Here is a 20,643-nt window from a genome sequence, read left to right as displayed (position 1 = left end):
CCCTATTTGACTGTCAGCAGCCCCTCCTCCCCTCCCCTCCTCAGCCCTAATGAGCCATCTCCTGGGGTAGGGCTTTACCCCCGCCAGGGGTAAAGAGCCCATCATGTTGCTCATCTAAAGACGACACATAGCCATGACTTCCCCTTAATTGTGTGCCTGTGTTGGCTCATTTGTTTTTCGTCGTTAAAAATTCAGCCCCCATATTTTCCCCTCCCCACTGATAGACCGGCTGTAAGCAATTTGGGGAAGCAGATCGTTTCTACTGGCTTAGGAGGGCTTTGAGGCGCCTCTCTCTGATGTATGGAAACACCCACAGACAAACAAAGACTTGCAAAAGTACAATAAAAATACTAAACACAAACACTCATCATACATAGACACAGAAGTACACACACACACACACACACACACACACACACACACACACATTTGTGAAACCCTTTGGGACTGTTTGCGTCTGTGGCAAATTTCAAAGTAGTAAACATCAAATCCAGACTGACTGAGACCTGTAGGAGAGGAGACCTTTATCTGGCACATTAAATATTGATGCAGTAAAGTTATGCAGATGGTTTATTGACCGGCTTCACAGAAGAAATGGGGGAGGGGAAAAAATAAATAAATAAATAAAAAAATCATGCCTGTCTGGTCAACTTCATTCCCAGTGTAATTAGTTTGATTTCCGTAAAGTTTAAATGTGCTTCCTCTTCATGACAAACAAGCAATTGAGAAAATAATTTAAAAAATGTTCTGCCTTGCTCTAGTGCTTCTCTGGAATAAAGCTCGAGTTTGCACAGAATGGATCCCATGGCTGTAGACACAATTAGTCTAATATCTCAATCACACACAATTACAGCTGATTCAGTGTAAACAAGGCCCTCCCTTCTGTCACTTGACTTGGCTGTGACATTTGCCAGGTGGCGTTTGCCTTCACCATGCTTAGGCTATTATTAGTTTAATGCCCTGGAAGCATCCGGTTTCTGACTGGAGGCAATTAGGACACAAGTATGCTGCACCTTTGAACAGAATCTACAGTTAGCAGATCTTGATTTTATTTATTTAAAAGGGTGTGATACAAGTATAGCAATAGCTCTCTTAAATGTCTTCAGTGGAGTAAATTCAAATCTTTACGAGATGAAACATGGCCTGTTATTGTATAGACCCACTGGGTACATTTTAAGGAACATGTTGAGGTATAACAGCAAAAATAAGCATTTGAGTCAATGGGATTATCCTCTATATTTGGTATTTTTCTCTAAAATGAATGCAAGTGGAAAGAAAAAAAAAACCCATCCCAGTTTCTCAAAATGCCATGTGACATCTTGGAATATCTTGTTTTGTCTTAACAATAATCAAAACACCAAAGATATACAGTTTACAATCAGAAAATTACAGAAACCAGCAAATAATCACAATGGAGAAACTAAAACCATTTTGACATAAAAAAAGGATTAATGGATTATCAATACACTTACTGAAGGATTTTCTGTGGATTGATTAATCGAGTAATTGCTATAGCTCCAAAGTCAACACAAAGAAACTAGGGATTCAGATAGTCATAATTTATCTCTCAACAGAATCCCACAGTTTTGACTCTTATCACTTATTAATGTGTCATACCATACTGGTGACAAGTTAACACTCAACATTGTACTGTATATGCAAAAAATAACACGTTTAGCTCCTTTCTACTTTCTTTACTTCACCTGTATCAGAAAACATAAATTGCGAGTGTTAAATGTTAGATTTAAGACTTAAAAATAATAAATAATAAAAAATATATGGTGTCTTTGAGTCTACTCATTTTGACAGTGATTGAGTGTTTATGAATCATTATGTCACCCTCTACTCAGTTTTGAAAGGGTTTTGACTGCATCGTTAACTTTGTCCAGTCAGGCGTTAACTGATCATGGACAGAGCTATGCTATCTTTTGTCTGATTGACAGGGCTTTATCTCTTCTAATGAAGCAGTAATTAATTACCGATTTGTAAATATTAGATAACCCAACATCTTTCAAGTCGTAGGAAAATTGTGGGCAGAGGCAAATGAAAGACAGTGCTAAGATCTAAAATATGAGAAGTTGGAGAAAATTGATGTGTGGGCTGCTGCGCCTGCCACTGTGATCTCAAAACCCTGACCCGAGTAAACAGCTGGATGGATCTGTCTGGCTATGTTATATTTTGAGAATTTTAAAGAACTAAAAATGGATAAAAAGGCTAAAATGAATGACCTCATAGTCGGTGCCTTGTTTTCTGTTTATACAAGGATATATAACTACTAATTAATGCAGGGGTATTTAAAAAGATACAGACCGCATGATGCTGCATTGTTCATAAGGGTATTTCTTTTTCCGTGTTCATTATCATGTTCACAAAAACTGTTCACTAAAATTTCATTTTGAGAACATAAGCATGAGGCTCTACAAGTCAGACTGATAATGTCAGCTTCCTGTGAAAGACATTTCCTATTGTCAAACATCATTGAGATGTAAATTAATCTCAGCGTTTAAGCGACGGAGCAAGGCTCTTGTGTTTTACAGTCAGACTACCTGCTTAAGAGAGCAGGGATGTGGAGGAGCGGAGAGAGTTTCAAGACATAAAAGGGCAGGCAGACACGATGACTCATACAGCGCACAATGTAAACAGAGGAAGGAAGAGTTGCATTTCTGTCACAATTTTAAAAAAAAAATAAAAAATTAATGTGTCGGTTTCCTTATTGTCTCATCTTCAAGTTAATATCATATTCTGCAATGTAATTTGCAGTAATTGTGAAATCTCACCTATACTGTTGGGCATGGTAGATGATATTACAGATCAAATCCAATTTGCAATAAAGCTTTACACTGTGCAGGCACACTATGTGATACCTCGATGAATAAAATCTCATAAAATCACTAAACACACCCAGGTGAGTCACATAAATCAGACATTGGGCAGGTATAGGCAAATGACATCGTCTCCAGTGCCCGGCACTACTTGGATGCTGTTGCCAGCCCAGCATTACAAAGTGTTATGGCATGTCCTGACCTTCTGTTCATCCAGCCTGCCCAGCATGGTCGCGTTGCAGGGAAAGTGCCCAAGCCAGGCAGCACCATGTGGTTAATCCCTTGATGAAACTATATTGCCAAAGATACCTACAAGGTTGGCACAGTGGAGGAGCATGACAGAGACATAGCCCGGGTAGCAAATTCACTACAATGATCCTGACTCATCCCATAGTGCTGCAACAATGGATTAATACAGAGATAAAGAGGAGGGCAGTGGTACAGTATTTTTTGCCTTAGGTGAGACACCTGCTACTGTCTTGATATGACAGGGAAAATAAAGATCACAGGAGATGCTCATGAGAATGGGCTTGTGCTTTGTGTGTGCATAGCAGAGCTCCTTTTGCTGAAATAATGGATCATAACTCCTTTTTCTTCAAGGTACTGTTATTTCACATACACACAAAAACAGTCATGCAGATGCATGAGAGTGCGCTTGTATGATCACACACTCACTCCTCCAGCAAGTACACCTCCACACACTGCAGAACACCACAGATGATCACAAGCTTGGGCAAAGGTCCTTTTCACATCTTGTACTGTACGCAAATCAATAGCACAGAACACTACTCATTTTCGCTCCTATTCCTTTCATTGATGCAAGCGTTGCTATGGATGTCAGCTACTGTAAATAACAGGAAAACAAAATCCTGCTAGACACACAACAAACACCTTGAGAGACACAATGCTCAATGCTGGCAACCATGCTGGAGTGAGCAGACATTAAATAGTGTCATTGTACCTCCATGTTTGGGTAAGACAATCCTGCTGACAAAAACATACTGATATTTGCAGTAGTCAGTGCAAAGTACACAGAGGAAATTTGATTAGAGCCTGTTTTCGAGTGTTATCAGTGCATGAATGGATGTTGTAATGGGCATGTGTGTCCATGCCTACAGGGGATCTGGTGTGGAAGAAAAAAAAAAAAAGCACGACAGACAGAGACAGACAGACAGTATGAGTGCATGTAGGTGGAGGGGATTAGCCTGACAGCCCGATTGCCATGTAGGTGGAGTATTGCCTTCTCTGAATACAGCAATATTTTACAGCAACCTTCTGACAAGCAGGTGCCACTCAAGCATTTGAGCCCCATTCCAGCCCTTTCCTCGGAGCACAGATGGTGCATAACTGAAAACAATTTCAACACTGTTCTCCCCTAAAATCTGCACAAACACACAACGATGAACAACATTTCATTTAATAAAGAAGTCAACTGACATCCAGCTTGGTAAAAAAGTAAACTCTTCTAGCTGAAGTTGATAATATTACAAAATAGAAACTAAATGAGTCCACATGAAATTATGTGCGTATTACACTGTCAGCATTTCATGCTAACATGACAGCTTACACTGCATTACACTATGCACCAGCAGCTGATCTCTAATGCTGCTGTTGCATTATGCCTTCAGGGGAGGTTTTCAAGAGGTAGCTTCCATTCCCACACTGCACTCACACTCAACATGTTGACAAAGACCATGTCGAAGTCTAACTGTCAAATCCCACAAAAGCAGAGAAAGAGAGTGAAGACACCAAGTTTGCTCCCTTGAGGGAATGATAACCTTTTTAAACAGGTCCCTTGTTGAAAAGGTATGACAGATTTCTAACCGTGCAGTTGTTTTATAATGTAGGATACAGCAGGAAACCTGGTGAACAAAATCACCTCTGCTTTGACAATCAATAATGTAATGTATTTCAGTAATGGGGTATAACACAACAGACCATTTCACACTTCCACTATTTGTTTTAAAACTCACATTTTTTAAAACTCACATGACAATTCAAATTTCTAAATCTGAACGGTATCAGCAAAACTGAGGAAATGAAAATAAACAACTTTCCTTCACAATGTGGCAATTAGTTCCTATCAGTATTTATGCAACCTGCTGTATCATAATATTTACCGGAGAACCAAGTGTAACAGAAAAAGCGATGGAAGCATTGGCCAAAGTCAGTACACTGTAAGCCACCTTTAAAATCCACTGGTCAGTGCCTCCCAAACAACCAGGGTTAAACATTAAAGTAAGACATAATTATATCCTACACTGTATATAGCTGTAGATAATTGGAAAGCTTTGTTTTTTCTAGGCTTTTATTGTTGGACTACAGTTAACAGTCAGTCTGGCTAAGTGGACTGAAAGATTCGTTCTTTGTCTAATGATGCATTGTATTCACTGCATTCAAATCTCCAACAGTCACCTCTAAAATATCCACACATTATAGTGATAAATGTGATTGCATTTAATTCATGTGTTGATATTACGGTATCCACTTTATTTTCAGATATTTTTGCATTTGCTACACCATTTCAAATGAAACCTTTCTTGATGGGAAAAGATTCAGTGTCATGTCATGGAGTAACTGCTTTAGTTTATAGTCCTGCCAGTGTTTTGGATCCTGAGGGGCTCGCAGTAACACGCTGACACCATTTTATCCATTTAGTTGAAAATGAGAGGAGAGTGCCTTGCAGTTTTATGATCTTATCCCGCTTGGCGAGATTTCTGTCGCTCCTGGTATGTCTAATGCCTAGGGCATGGAAAATAGAAAAATATGATCTTGTGCTCTCTGTCCCTCCCTCTCTCTGTCTATGTATTTGTGTTACAGTTATAAACACCTACACAAAAATATTTGTCTGCACACTAAAATACTTGTGTGTGGGTGTAAGCCCCTGAGTGCTTGCCCCTTGCAAAAAAAAAAAAAAAAAGAAAGGCAAAACTGCTGTACCCATCATCTCCAAGCCTCTCAGCAACACTGTTTACCTGTTCCTGGGAACTCTCCCCCCTGGACTGAATGGTCCGCTATGTGCAGAGTGAGTCAGCAGAACAGAGGAGAAGGCAGGCTTCAGGTTGAGTGCTGGCTGTGTTTAGAGTCAGAGCTCTATGATGAGTGAACTGTAAAGAGGAGAGGACAGTTCACTGTGGTAAGCTACGGACTGATGCAGAACAACAGAGAAACGCTTTCCTTGTGAGCCACCATGACTCCAGTAGTGTTAAGAGAAGTCACTTCAAAGCTGTGGCTACAGTGTAGCTACACAGAAGAGTCATAATTGTCTCTGGCATTACACCAAAATCTCCACTTTGAAGACATATTTATGACACCTCAGGTGCTAAAAAATTGCTGAGACAGAAAGACGGGAACAACACCGAAAAACTATCAGTAATTACATTTCATAACACACCATGCTGAAGACGTGCGGTTGTCCTGTCAGAGTGTAAATCATTGCCTGTGCTCCATTGGGCTTTCTCGGTAGGTGATGGCTCCACACCTTGTCTCACCTACTGCAAACACCTCCTCCTACACACATTTGAAAAGTATAAACACTCAGCATAATACATACAGAGACAGGTTGACAGTTACTGTAATCTCATATTTGTACTGGCAGTTCATCAAAACTTACTGCATATAATCATCACAGTGGAGGAGAGAAGGGTGTTTAAGGTGAACATACTGAGTCTTTTTTTTTTTTTTTTGGAGAGGCTTTGCACCTATAGTACTCCTATAGACACCCATCACAGGTAAAATTAAAATAAACTCACTGTTGAGGACAAATTAGATTTGAGATTGACCTTTAATTACCTCGGCCGAAGGGGTCATGTGATCACCCATGTGTGTTTGTTGGTTTGTTTGTCAGCTGGATTAGCAAATCTACTGAACCGATTTGCACCAAAGTTTGTGGAGGGATGGGGCATGGGCCAGGGAAGAACACTGACATTGGCCCTGGCAGAGGTCTGCACTGTACTGAACGCATTTTCAAGTTAATGATTTGATCATCTTTGGAAATGGCCTTTCACACCATGCAAGATCTGCAATGGTAAGTCCAAGGTTACAATACAGTTATGCAATTTAGTATAGAGTCCCCGCAGACAGGATCACAGAAATACTCATTTAGGCAAGTATCTTTACATATACTGATTATTCCTGCAAATAATGCAAATAATGCATGTTTAGTATAATTAGATAATTGTAAAATCTAGCAACCAAAATAGCCACATGTTGTAATGGATAGTAACATTGTACCATCTGGAGGACCCCAAGGTTGATCCACATTGCTTAAACCTAAAGGATTCAGCAAGAAGAAATCAAAGGGCAAAAATCATTTCTGTCTTATTGTGTCAAGAGAAATGTATCAAAGGCTGTAGTGAAGATGTTCAATTTTCCATTGTAAGAGAGATGCACAGAATGCCATGAAACCCACAAGACAACAGGCTCAGAACATTACCTCACCACAAAAGTAATAATGTCTTACTGTTCAAGTGACTGTGCTGCTTTGTAACAGTAATGTATGCGTCTGTTTGTCCTCCATCTGTGGTGGCATCTGTTTCATATTGTGTTCTCTCTCCATTTGCCAGTGTTTGACATCAACACATTTCAAATGTTGTTTTTATCTGAACACAAAGCATAAGTGAGGGAGGTAGCCCATTTCCTTATGTAAGGTTTACTTTGGTTCTATTTCCCAGTTATAAATTACAATTTTACATTGTATTTGTTAGAACGACAAGTGAGGATGACTGAAAGGGAGATGGCACGTATGTGTTAGCTCCAAGAATTAATGACTACCCTCTTACCCTCATCAATGTGTATGTTTCTCTTAAAAGAAAAGACGGCTTTTCATCTGTCAGTGTCAGGTGAAATTGCATATAAAAATCACTTTGCTAAAAGCCAGGGCCAGTGTGAACCTTATGTCTCCAATGTTCCATCTTCAACAAGGTCGGGGATCCTGTCAAGTTCAATGATCCTGGTCAAAAGTCCAGATTACGGTCAGAGGACACTGTTTTGGATGGATCTCCATCTGTGAACTGGGTACAAGGGTCACGGATGAGACACATTAGATTTAATATGATAGCAACAGAGTGTTTCACTATGTGTAGCTTTCAAAAAACTACGTGCCTTGGATTGTGGTATGGTAGTTCATGCACTCTAAAAAATTTTAAGACATAAAACTGTCCAAACAAGACCACACAACTACTGGATGGGTATGTTTTCTCACCATAATTTTTATTTTAAATACCCATTTTATTTAAAGAAACAATTTGTTTATAGTTTGCATATTTTTCTCCGTTAAAAGTGGCACACCAGATTTCAGCTACTACATCGAAGGCATTCTATACTCAAACAAACATAGTAAAAGTATAATTTTCTCTGATATATTGGCAGCCCTCCACATACATTTTGCCTTTAAGCATGGTCCAAATTGAAGAGCAATGGAGCCTGTGAAATCAAAAGGGGTGCTACCCATTCTAAAAGAATAAGAAGCAGCATTCACCACACACCATTTCACACACACTGGTCTCAGAGCGGCAGGAGAATGTCAGAGGTATGTGCTGTTTAAGAAACCTATGCATTTATACAGACTTAACGCTCACTCAATACAGTGGGGGATGGTGCATTGTGCCAACCATGAAATTAACTATTTCTGAGACATGTCAGCATAAAGAAACCAATGCAGCTCCACACACCTGTAAGGCCACAAATTCCAGTTGAGTTATTCCACAATGTAAACATATATTACATGGCTATAGAAAAATCTACCATACAATTAATACAGCAAAAAAGAACATCAACTGAATTACCTTTTTATTCATCTTTTTACTTCTAAAACAGTGCACCAGTAATGGAGGATGATTTTTGGCATGTTAACAACCAACCAACCAACCAACCAACGTAATACTCCTCCAGCAAACTAACTAGCCCCATATCATGTAGACTTGTCTGGATTTAACAGGCCTGTGCTAATACTTGCAACCTAGGACCAAAACTTTTAACTCATCCCTTTCAACTTCTTAGCCACAGAAATGCAAATGTCACATAAGCAACTAATAAAAACATTCTGTGATCATAAACAAGTTATTAATCAAGATTATGAAGGATGATAATACAATGAAAGTTCAAGGAAATAGTTCTACATTTTGGGAAATCCACTCATTCGCTTTCTTGCCGGGATTTAGGTGACAAGATTGATTCCACTTCCAAGCCTGTACAATAAAAATGTAGCTGGAGCCAGCAGCTGGTTAGTTTAGCTCAACATAAAGACTGGAAATCGGTGCCCTGAGGTGGATTTAATGTACATTAAATCCTATTACTTAATGTAATTATTAAATCTTTCTGATGGCCAAAAATTGATAAGCCGTTGCACCTACAAAATGCCTTACAGACACAAGTGGCATCAATCTTCTCATCTAACTCTGGGCAAGAAAGCCAATCAGTGTATTCCTAAAATGTCAAACTGCAGGAGTTTGACACGCTTGTTTTTTATTCAACATTTCCCTTCCCTTCATTTTTTGACAGAGCCCATGATGGCTTTCTGGTAAAAATGAATTGTGACATGTTGAAAATGAGAGTGAGAACTGGATGGGAGTTTTTTTTTTTTTTTTTTTAAATCTGTGCTGTGGGTTAAACAAAATGTCACAACATTGGAAACTCTATAATGAATGCTCTACAGTCACAGCACCTATTAACCAGAAAAATTTCCTGTAAAAAAAGAATGAGGCCAGGTTTAGTCATATCAGCCAGGAGGAGCTGCTTGGCTAGTTTCATCAAATCCTGGTGCTGCTGGTATCGTAGCACAGAGTTAAAAGATGCGAGGTCGTCAGTTGTAGTATGCAAAGCTCTAAACTCCTATTTTATGGTGACTTTCATGATGCTCTTGCTAGTCTGTCACTACTTATCCGCTTAGTAGCTGACAGACCACAGCTCCATAACAACCTCTGATCTCACTCATATTTGCTATGTGCAACCTTGTATTTGAATGCTGAGTCCAGCTGGAGTCCAGGAAGTTGAAAGCTCAGCCTTTGAAGTTGGGTTTGATTAACACATAACACATTTTTACTTTCCTTTTAAGTAATCATGCTTATAATAGCCTAATTTTAAAAGCATAAAATTGCTGCACTAGGGTCATATTCATGCCAACTGAACTGGCTTTATGTGACAGCATTCTGAAAAAGCTACTCATTTATGTGGCCATATTCCTGGGAATTTATAGACCCTGCTGCAATGGTGTTACTGCGTACAAAAGGTGACTAATTAGCACGAGGTGAGAAGTGAAACTTGTCAGAGTGAAGAATATGAGAGGGGCAAGCTGAGAGGGTCAAGCCTTTTGTGAAAGGAAACACGGATGGTGATTGAAACTGCTGAGTAAAACTTCAGCTACGGGGTTGTGATTAAACTGAAAGGACAGACATTATGGCCCTCCTGTCATTTAACACCTTGATTACATGTCTGCCATGTCCCTGTCAGACTGACTGCTTCATCAAATGTCTTTGTCTGATAAGAATACCCCATTTGCTCCCTGGCTATTCCCTGGACACCACAGAGGACAGGAAAAAAACTGGTCAGTAAAAAATGTCCAAAAATATGATCTCTCTATTCAACCTAACCTTACCCTGTGAGCTAAAGCGGCAGTATGTATGACTGAATTCCTTACAGCTCCTTAGAATATAAACTACTTAATTTTCTGTTATACTGTTATTGCAGATTTTCAAGTAGTTGTAAAAGTAAATAGGAATCTCATCTCGTAGTTGTGATTTCATAAAAACTGAAGCCCAAGAGTTTAGTTAACATTAATTTTATTATTTTAACTATGCTAGTAGCATGGCGCTGTGAATGGCAATGTCAGTTGATCAGTCCACCACTTCGGTCCAGACTGAAATATCTCAACAACTAATGGATGGATTTCCGTGAAATTTTATACACACATTCATGGCCCCCAGAGGATGAATCCACAGGATTTTGACTTGCTGGTGTTGGTACACGAAAAGTCAGGCGATCAATACATTTTTCTACTTCAGATATTCATTCATGAATTTGCTGAACCTGACTTTTTTTTTTTTTTAGAACTACTAACAGGTTGACATTTGTGGTTTTGAGTGAAATGTCTATGACTATCAGTGGGACTGACAAGAAATTCATTTCCCCCTGTTAAATTAATTAATAATTTAACAGTTAAATTAATTAATAACCTTTATGACCCCCTGACTTTCAGTGACAAGTATTTGTGTTTAGTGCTAGTTAGCAAATCTGAGAAAGCTAACGCACTAAACTAAGAAGGTGAAAATGGTAAACATGTCTTCTAAACATCAGCATATTATCATTGTCATTGTGAACATGTTAGCATGCTGACATTAACATTTAGCTTTAAGCAGTGTTTGCACACCAATGTCTCACAAGGCTACTGGCCTGGCTGTGGACTTTTACTCATGTTGAAAAGTGCATACCTAATTTTTGGATTCAGCAATTTGAGAAGTTTATTTTTACAAATGTTTCAACATAGTTTTGTTCACCATTTTTGAGGCCCCACATCATTAAAGATCAGGAGTACAAATGTTTTTCCACCAGCATTCAAGGCGTGAACAGAACCAGGGATGATTCGAAAAGAAGTATTCTTAAAGGATGGAGGTTAAAAGCTCATTTTGAATCGAGTCATGGAGAAAGTCATCTTGAAACTGCTTCTTCTCTTAGTAGTTTCAAAAACATTAATCACAAATTGGTAAAGGTTTATAGGATGCTACATAAAAATAAATAATTATGAGAAGGGCTATTTCATTGGTATAAAAAAAATTAAATACACAGGCCACGGAGGTGAACTCATCGTGAAGTAGCAGTTCTTCTATTTTATACCGCATTCACTCAAAATAATAGAGTAGATAACAGCTTGTTTGAACATTAAAAAATTTTGGGGAATAATTTATTGTACACTTTTGGTCTACATTTTCAGTCTCTTTATCATCATAAAGCTCAGACACCCCATTCTGGTCCCCACCCAGGAGGTCTGGCCCTTCCAGTGACCCCAGTGTACCCCGTCAGAATAAACAATGATGCTGGGTCACCTCCTCATGGCCCAAGACAGATGGCTGGCTCCTCTCTGCGGTCGCCACCATGGCCAAGGTCACCTCCCCTGCTTTCATTGCACCTGCACCCCAACACTCCCATCATCATCTTAATTCCTGGTACAACTAGCACACGCCGCTGCGCAAAGCCTTCCCCAAGCTCACCCCCTCCAATGTTAACCGGAGAGAAAATGAACCATTTAGATTCTGCTGGCGTGCGTCACAACACGTTGAGGATTACGTCCCACCTGGAAGAAAAAAAAGAAAAAAGAAAAGAAAACAAAAAACACCTGTAGTACAGCAAATACAAAACCGCGCTGGCTAAGGGAAATTTCACTGGAAAACACAAGTTGTTCAGTTGATAGATGTGTTCTACAGTCATTACTGAAGAGGTGTTCTGTTTTCAGACACGATGCAAGCTTTGCAAAAGACGACAACAGAATTGAAAAGCAATGAAAAAGCACTGGAATAACGTGTTAAATTACAACAAATGCCTCCCTTGTATTACCCTGAATCAATTGGCACCTGTGTCTTTCTGAGAAATGCTCCACAGCAGACCACTGAGGAGGGGGAGTAGTATTGACGAGAGTCTGTAATCCATGAGACATGCTACCTGTCACCGTCACAGGAGTCCCTCCCTCACCCATTCAGTACAGCAAACCATCGGATCAATGTCTACAGACACAGTCCTCCCCCTGCAAAACTAATTATGTGAGCATTTTATACTGCCAAATATCCTCCACGCTTTGTTTATGCAGGCTGCAATTAGTGACATAGTCAATAAAAGACTGAGGGAGGCACCGGTGCAGAAGGTACAATGGCAGAAAGGGAGAGGTGGAGTCTCAGGAAAGCTGCAACTGCACAGGCAGTGACAGCAGGCAGAAGGCACAAAGGCAGGGCCGAGTGTGTGATGCATCTGCTCACTGGGAATTTCTGAGACGAAGATCCGGACAGACTGTTCTTGTGAGTTTCTCACAAGTCCAAGTGAGGTGCCAAAGTAGTCGGTTCTGTAGCATCAATCCCCAGAAATGTGATGCTGTTGGATCCTTAGATCACTTCAGCACACACAATTAAGTTGCTGTGAATATTTATGATGGGTTTAAAGACATTATTCTCAGTCCCCCGAGTGTCACAAAGTGGCTGTAATCAGAATTCAGAGGACTCTTCTGCTCTCTGTCGATAGCCTGCTTGTCTACTGAGAGCTGTAAAATCCAGGAGCTCCAATCTGCATCTAAAAGGTCTAGTTAAGTAGCACAAAGCTACAGTATGTTACAGTGGCAGCTCCGTATCCCATTCTGCTAATCATTATTAATGCTGCATATACACCTGACAAGTGTCTTCACAGAACAGGTCAGTGTGGTTTTTCCAAGTTTCTCAAAATGATAAGCTATTAACTACGGGGTGATGATAAAAAATTGTGAATACAATGGTATCATTAGAGTTTTGACATACACAATGTCAGGCTGTAAATTTTACCGAAGAAAATATAATTTAACAGATATTAACGGAAATGAAACAGTCAATCCAAACACCAACATGGTAGTTAGCTTTGCCTCCTGTGTGTGTGTTTGTGAATGTGCGTTTAATACATTTCTGCCTGAGTGCAACACAGCAGGAGGGCGAGAGCAAAAAGATTTAAATTAGACTTTTTTCCACAGGGATATAATGATTGTTTCTGTTCAAGGCAGGTCTACAGTCTACCATCTGTCAATAGAGTTATTTTGATTCTGAAGCTCGCCCATGTGGTTAAAATTCTGGAGGCAGATTAATGTTGGGCATAAAGTTCTGTAACAATCTCACTCCAAATCCGGATTATTATGCTCATCTGATAATTTAGAGAAAGTTGGTTGCCACTGAACACAATAGTGCTTGTGAATGGTGACTGTGTACGTCTAATATGTGGCACACCCCATAGATTTCCATGTTAACAGTAGAGCAGTCAGTGTTTAATTTTCCTCTAGAGAGCTGCCAAGCCTGGGCTACAAGCTTGTAAAACCTAAAGACCTACACAGTGCAGTCCTTCGTTTGCAGTCTTATCTTTAATTAAATTAAAACCTTGATTTCCCTCAGCTGAGAGTTGATTTCCTCCTGGTATAATTACACCCGCCTAACATGTGCACTGGTGTGATGGTCACTGGCAGATGATCTATCCAGAGAGCATTGATCCCTGACCATCGTAGCCAAGAGCAGTCATTACACCTTGGTTTAAATCAGATCAGGGGATACCAAACTCTACAATGCACAGTCATTCAAATGACGCTTACAATTACAACTATGGAGAAATAAGATGTGTATACTGATACCAATGATAAGGGTTCCATTTATGACAATAAATGGTTTCACAGCACTAACTATTTACAATTTCAACCATGTCATTAGATTTAGTATGAGATTTAATTGTTGATGGCCAGTGCCTATAGAAACAAATGGCATGAATCTACACAAGACACAAATAATATATAATAAATAAATGATTTGTAGCCATGGTAGAGAGGAGCTCTACATAGGCCGGTCAGTCTACCACTTTATGGTCCCCGAAGGATGAAGCCTACTGATTTTGGTGATCCCGACTTTTCATCTACTGCCATTATCAGGTCAAAATTTCACTTTCACAGATAGTTTGTTTTATGAACAAATATTTGCAGAAATAATGACATTCCCATCATCATCATCATCAGCAGCAGCAGCAGCTGTACTTTGTGTTTAGTGATAATTTTAGCCACTGTGTGTGTACATTCCCCATCCATAACAGGTTCTGTTGACTGCACTGAAATCAAGACTATTAGAGCAGAAAAGGCTTTAATCCTCTTGCAACCCTATGTCACAATTAGGAAAGAGAATATAAAAGTAATTCTATGGCTATGTGCTTAATTGATCAAAGTAAAATGTTGCATGTAAAAGATATTGTTTATCTTGTATATATTATGCTCTTCAAAACTGTAGATATTTGGATTGAAAATGACCAGTGATTTAAATACATGAAAGGTGACAAACAATTTTTATTTGTCTAACTGAAATTCAGAAGTTGGGGAGGGACTATGCAATAATGAAGAATGAACAAGACACAGAACAGATAAAAAGAAGCCACTGATTAATCAATAGGCTGAACTCTAATCCTGTAGAGCACCACATCTACTGGACTACATCTAAAGACTGGAAAGAGCTTTGATAAACTGGTTTCTTTGATACTCTTGAGGTCATCATACAAAATTTTTAATTACAGATCTTGCTTTTTACTTATTTGTAAAAAACGAAAGCTACATGTCAATCTCTTACGCGAAATTTAAAAACTAATCTTTGATTTCTTTTTTTTTTTCCCCCCCTTTGTTTCACTTCATCAACAGTGAGTAAACAGTGTGTGGCTAGCTGACTAGCTTATGCTGCCCTACAGGTATGCAGACAATTAGGAAAGCCTCTTTGTTTGGTATTATTCCCTGCAGCTGTTCTGCTGAGGGCTGGAGAATAGTGGGGCCTTTAAAATCAGCACCAACGTAGGAAGCTCCCATGTGTGACCAAAGCCCCCTAGACAATCTAAAATGAGTCAAGAAAAATCAGTGTTAGCCCGTTGCTTTTGCCCATACTCCCTCACAATCATTCCTTTCTCTTGCCTTCTCCCATCTCTTAGCCTTTTTCCATTTGCTCTGTGGCAAGCCTTAGTGTTATCTCCAGACAGCAGCCTTGGCAGTGAGAGCAAAAGTGTATAAAAATACAAGATCCTGTCTCAGACAACCTTGGAACGGAGCCTTATCAAATGCCAAATATGCCTCAGATGCATCAAATAGGTTCAAAAACATCAGAAAAATGCCTTACAGGTGCTTTTGACATCTGTGAGCAACCATCCTCTCATCCATCCATCCATTTATCCCCACTTATTTCCATTCATGATTATTGAGGCAAGAGTCTATCCCAGCATAAAGTGAGCAAAAGGCAGGAAAACAACCTGAACAGGTCACTAGCCCATCAGAGGGACAACACTTTGTTTCCTTTAACTATTTTCTTTTTTGTCTTAAAAAGGAACATCACTGGGAGTTTTCTCATTTAGTTAGGACTCGCTCTCTCAAATTAGGTTCCCCAGTACAAATCACAATAATGGTCAGGTTTTTTTCCTCTAATTTGTTTTGGAACCAAAACAAAGGTTTCCCAACTCAAACAGTTTTCTGACATCCACGGCACAACAGAAGGAAGCGTCCTCCTCCTCCCCTTATCTTAGAGGAAGACAGTCTTTGTTCTAAACACAGTGTTGAAAATCTTTGACAACATCAAAGAGTTGCAGAGCATTTCTCCAACCAGAGTGCTAATGAGAGACGACCATCCTGCCCGAGAGCGATTACAGCAGCTTCATTAAGAGGTGAACTGATATCATTCACTCGGCTCTGCAGCAGCTGCCTTTGGGAGCTCGTCTCATTACACAGAACTCACCTTCATTGAAGATCAGGTCTGTCAGTGATGAGTGACTTTAGTTAAAGTACTCCTCTGATGACTTTTGATGTTTTGAAGAAAGAAAAAAGAAAACAATGAGTGGTTTCTATTGTAAAGAAGATGACATGTAAAATAAGTCTCCTGCTAATGCTGTGAGAAACTTCCCTACTCTGGTGCAAATTCACCTCAGGGTGCAAAGATCCAGTGTATGTAGCGGAGCAGTTTTATTGCCTTGCGAGCTTGAGCGCTATACACTCAAAACAGAGAGGAGAGGGAAAAACAAAAGGGACTCCGTTAGCATTACATGTCACGAAACATAACAACAAATAACCCATATCCAACAAATCACCAGAAACCAACTGAGAGCAAGAAAGAGAGGGGAAATAAGAACAAGTTAAGCCTGAATTTCATTCATTCACTGGGGGACACCAGTAAGACTTTATTTCTAACACAGTTCCTTAGCAGGTATGCTTCACAGCATCTGGCCTCTGTATTTACAGCCTGGCCTCCCGGCACTGATATTGTTATGGATTATTCTGTAAAATTGGTCTTTGTAATTTATCGTAGTTTATGGTTAGATTAATTGCTTGACCTGTGTGGCCACGTGTATGTGCGAAGTTGTGTGTGTAAGCCCCTGTGTGGACAAGCCGGAAAAAATGAAAAACCGGATCACAAAAGACTAGAAAATAGCAAATGATAGAGTTACTCACTTAACAGATGAGTAACCAACTGATCATACTCATTGAGCCACATCACCTGCTATGCAGGCTTTCAGAAGAGTCAGTGGCAATAGATCTGACTCCACCTTTTGATATACAGACCACTGGTCTCTTCCCTATTCATCCTTTAAATGGGGTGAATGATTCAAGCCTTCTTTCACTTCCTCCACCCTCTTCCTATCTTGCAATAATTATTTGAGTTGCATTAGGTCTCCCATTAAAATTAGCAATATTTTATGCTAATTCCTTTTTTTTTTTTTTTTTCTCTTAAAAACCCTGTTGCTGAGGGAGATAATTATCTCAATTATTCAGGATCTCATACCGAAGATGCATAGGGCACAGCCTCCCATTTGCTTGGGGCTGTTCTTACCCACAACTGGAAATAATTGAAATGTGGCAGATGTTTAATATTTGCCATTTTAAAACACAGTAGATGAGTGTATCATTCTAACATTTCCAAGTATGATAATCACACATTTCAAACAGGCTGAGAGTAATTATTTTCTTAGTAATTTAAATGTTGAACTAGTGAAATGTTTGTCTAGTTCATGATTCATACAGGGAGAAAAATCTGAATTAATTCCAGCTTGCTGCAGAGCAAAAATACTGATTCCCTTTCATAAAGACAAATCCAGGACTGACTCTGAAATAACAATTGAGAACAGCAACATAGTACAGCAGTATAGAAAATATCAAATTCCTATATTAAAAAAGACAGGAGCAGAAAATACACAATATCATTTATGATGATGTATGATATGTGCAATACTGAGGCAACATGATGGATCAGTGGCCGTTTTTTGAAAAAGACTTTCGAGCAGAACACCAAAGTAAGCATGCTGGCCTGATCTGGAATTCTCTTAATAACAAGGGTAGGCACAAGGGCATTGGTCTCAAAGGACATCTATTATTCATCTGAAGATCCCATGAATTAACAATGAGATAATCTCACCATATATGTTTTACATCATAAACAGGAACACCACTATTATGACTAATATTGCATTTTTTCCTTTAACAATTATAATTCTAAATGGAAAAGTATATGCTGCACAAAAGCAATATTAGTATTTGACTGAAATGGAAATGAGGGAAATTCTGCTGAATATTGACAGATCGATCAAGTCAAATGTCTAAAAATTAGAGATTAATTTGCACAATTGATTGTAATTGAAAGAGCAGAAAACCTGCCTCATCCCCGTAAGACACAAACATCATTATTTTCACTAATGTAAATGACACAAAACTACAATACACCCCGGTTCTCAGACCCAGATTAGTCTCAGGATAAATAAGTAATTAACAAGCATTCACATGTAAATGATAGGTCTGCTCATATTTTATATAATTTCTTATAGTTAATTTACCTTTAGAGTCACATTACATGAAAAGACCAAAACAGTGTTGTCTGTGTAGCTATAGCCTGGTTTAGCTTATTCCTCTGTGCCATAGAGCTCTATTCTTGTCCAAAAACCATTTAAAAAATGTTGCACTGACATATTCCATCGAAATTAACATGGGCACTTTAGTTTGAGTTGATCCTACAGCCACCATCCTGCTGCCGAAAATGTTCACTGAGCTCTAAATGTGTATCAATCCGTTGCTGAAAGTAGGTCCCCCAGTTTGAGTAACACTTGCTGAAAACTACAGTGTGTCCCCCCCTTTGGGAACTTGTCTTTTCTTTTCTTTTTTCTTTTTTTTTTTTTTTTTTTTTTTTCCCCCTCTTAAAAACCCTGTTGCTGAGGGAGATAATTATCTCAATTATTCAGGATCTCATACCGAAGATGCATAGGGCACAGCCTCCCATTTGCTTGGGGCTGTTCTTACCCACAACTGGAAATAATTGAAATGTGGCAGATGTTTAATATTTGCCATTTTAAAACACAGTAGATGAGTGTATCATTCTAACATTTCCAAGTATGATAATCACACATTTCAAACAGGCTGAGAGTAATTATTTTCTTAGTAATTTAAATGTTGAACTAGTGAAATGTTTGTCTAGTTCATGATTCATACAGGGAGAAAAATCTGAATTAATTCCAGCTTGCTGCAGAGCAAAAATACTGATTCCCTTTCATAAAGACAAATCCAGGACTGACTCTGAAATAACAATTGAGAACAGCAACATAGTACAGCAGTATAGAAAATATCAAATTCCTATATTAAAAAAGAAAGGAGCAGAAAATACACTATCATTTATGATGATGTATGATATGTGCAATACTGAGGCAACATGATGGATCAGTGGCCGTTTTTTGAAAAAGACTTTCGAGCAGAACACCAAAGTAAGCATGCTGGCCTGATATGATCTGGAATTCTCTTAATAACAAGGGTAGGCACAAGGGCATTGGTCTCAAAGGACATCTATTATTCATCTGAAGATCCCATGAATTAACAATGAGATAATCTCACCATATATGTTTTACATCATAAACAGGAACACCACTATTATGACTAATATTGCATTTTTTCCTTTAACAATTATAATTCTAAATGGAAAGTATATGCTGCACAAAAGCAATATTAGTATTTGACTGAAATGGAAATGAGGGAAATTCTGCTGAATATTGACAGATCGATCAAGTCAAATGTCTAAAAATTAGAGATTAATTTGCACAATTGATTGTAATTGAAAGAGCAGAAAACCTGCCTCATCCCCGTAAGACACAAACATCACTATTTTCACTAATGTAAATGACACAAAACTACAATACACCCCGGTTCTCAGACCCAGATTAGTCTCAGGATAAATAAGTAATTAACAAGCATTCACATGTAAATGATAGGTCTGCTCATATTTTATATAATTTCTTATAGTTAATTTACCTTTAGAGTCACATTACATGAAAAGACCAAAACAGTGTTGTCTGTGTAGCTATAGCCTGGTTTAGCTTATTCCTCTGTGCCATAGAGCTCTATTCTTGTCCAAAAACCATTTTAAAAAAACAAAACAGTGAGCCACAATGTTGCACTGACATGTTCCATCGAAATTAACATGGGCACTTTAGTTTGAGTTGATCCTACAGCCACCATCCTGCTGCCGAAAATGTTCACTGAGCTCTAAATGTGTATCAATCCGTTGCTGAAAGTAGGTCCCCCAGTTTGAGTAACACTTGCTGAAAACTACAGTGTGTCCCCCCCTTTGGGAACTTGTCTTTTCTTTTCTTTTTTCTTTTTTTTGGGGCGGGGGGGTAGTATATAGTTGTGACCTATTTAAGTTTAATGTTGTCAGAAGGAATAAAAAGGGGTTAGTGCCAGCTGGAAAGTACTGCGTAGTACAAACACATTGTTAGTTTTGATCTTTTTATTGGATATTTTGACAGAAACGAAAAGAGAATATCGCGAGCCCTATCCTTTGCGATCAGATAAGAACTGACCGTCATACACTCTCATGCTTCAGGTCACTAATAAAACATTCTCATTTTCATATTAATTAGCATTAAAGAACCCCCCCTAAGGTGTCCGTCTGTCTTTGTGCTTGTGAGGGCAGATGCCTCTCACCCTATGGTCCACCTCTCACCCTCTGAGCCTCCCTCCTCTGAATCAGGTCTTTTAATTAAAACATTGTAGGAGGACTGTACCATGTGTGTAACACCCCCCCTCCTCCATTAGAGGAGCAGGTCGAGCCCAGCATCAAGCTGAAGT

General features: G+C 39.0%; 1 long non-coding RNA gene across 1 annotated transcript in view; it reads right to left on the bottom strand.

Annotated features, from left to right (window-relative positions):
* Nucleotides 1-5,434: 5,434 nt before the first annotated feature.
* Nucleotides 5,435-20,643, bottom strand: part of LOC120795550 — a 34,718-nt gene continuing 19,509 nt past the window's right edge. The window contains exons 2-4 of the long non-coding RNA XR_005708242.1: nt 6,217-6,332; nt 5,798-5,929; nt 5,435-5,564 (exon numbers count right to left, since the gene is read on the bottom strand). This is a non-coding gene — a long non-coding RNA (uncharacterized LOC120795550). The remainder of the gene's footprint in view (nt 5,565-5,797; nt 5,930-6,216; nt 6,333-20,643) is intronic.

This window comes from Xiphias gladius, chromosome 10 (genome assembly GCF_016859285.1).
Source record: "Xiphias gladius isolate SHS-SW01 ecotype Sanya breed wild chromosome 10, ASM1685928v1, whole genome shotgun sequence".
Taxonomy (NCBI): domain Eukaryota; kingdom Metazoa; phylum Chordata; class Actinopteri; order Istiophoriformes; family Xiphiidae; genus Xiphias; species Xiphias gladius.
The sequence above is the reverse complement of the archived record's forward strand: the minus strand, read 5'-3'. Positions and strand labels throughout refer to the sequence as shown.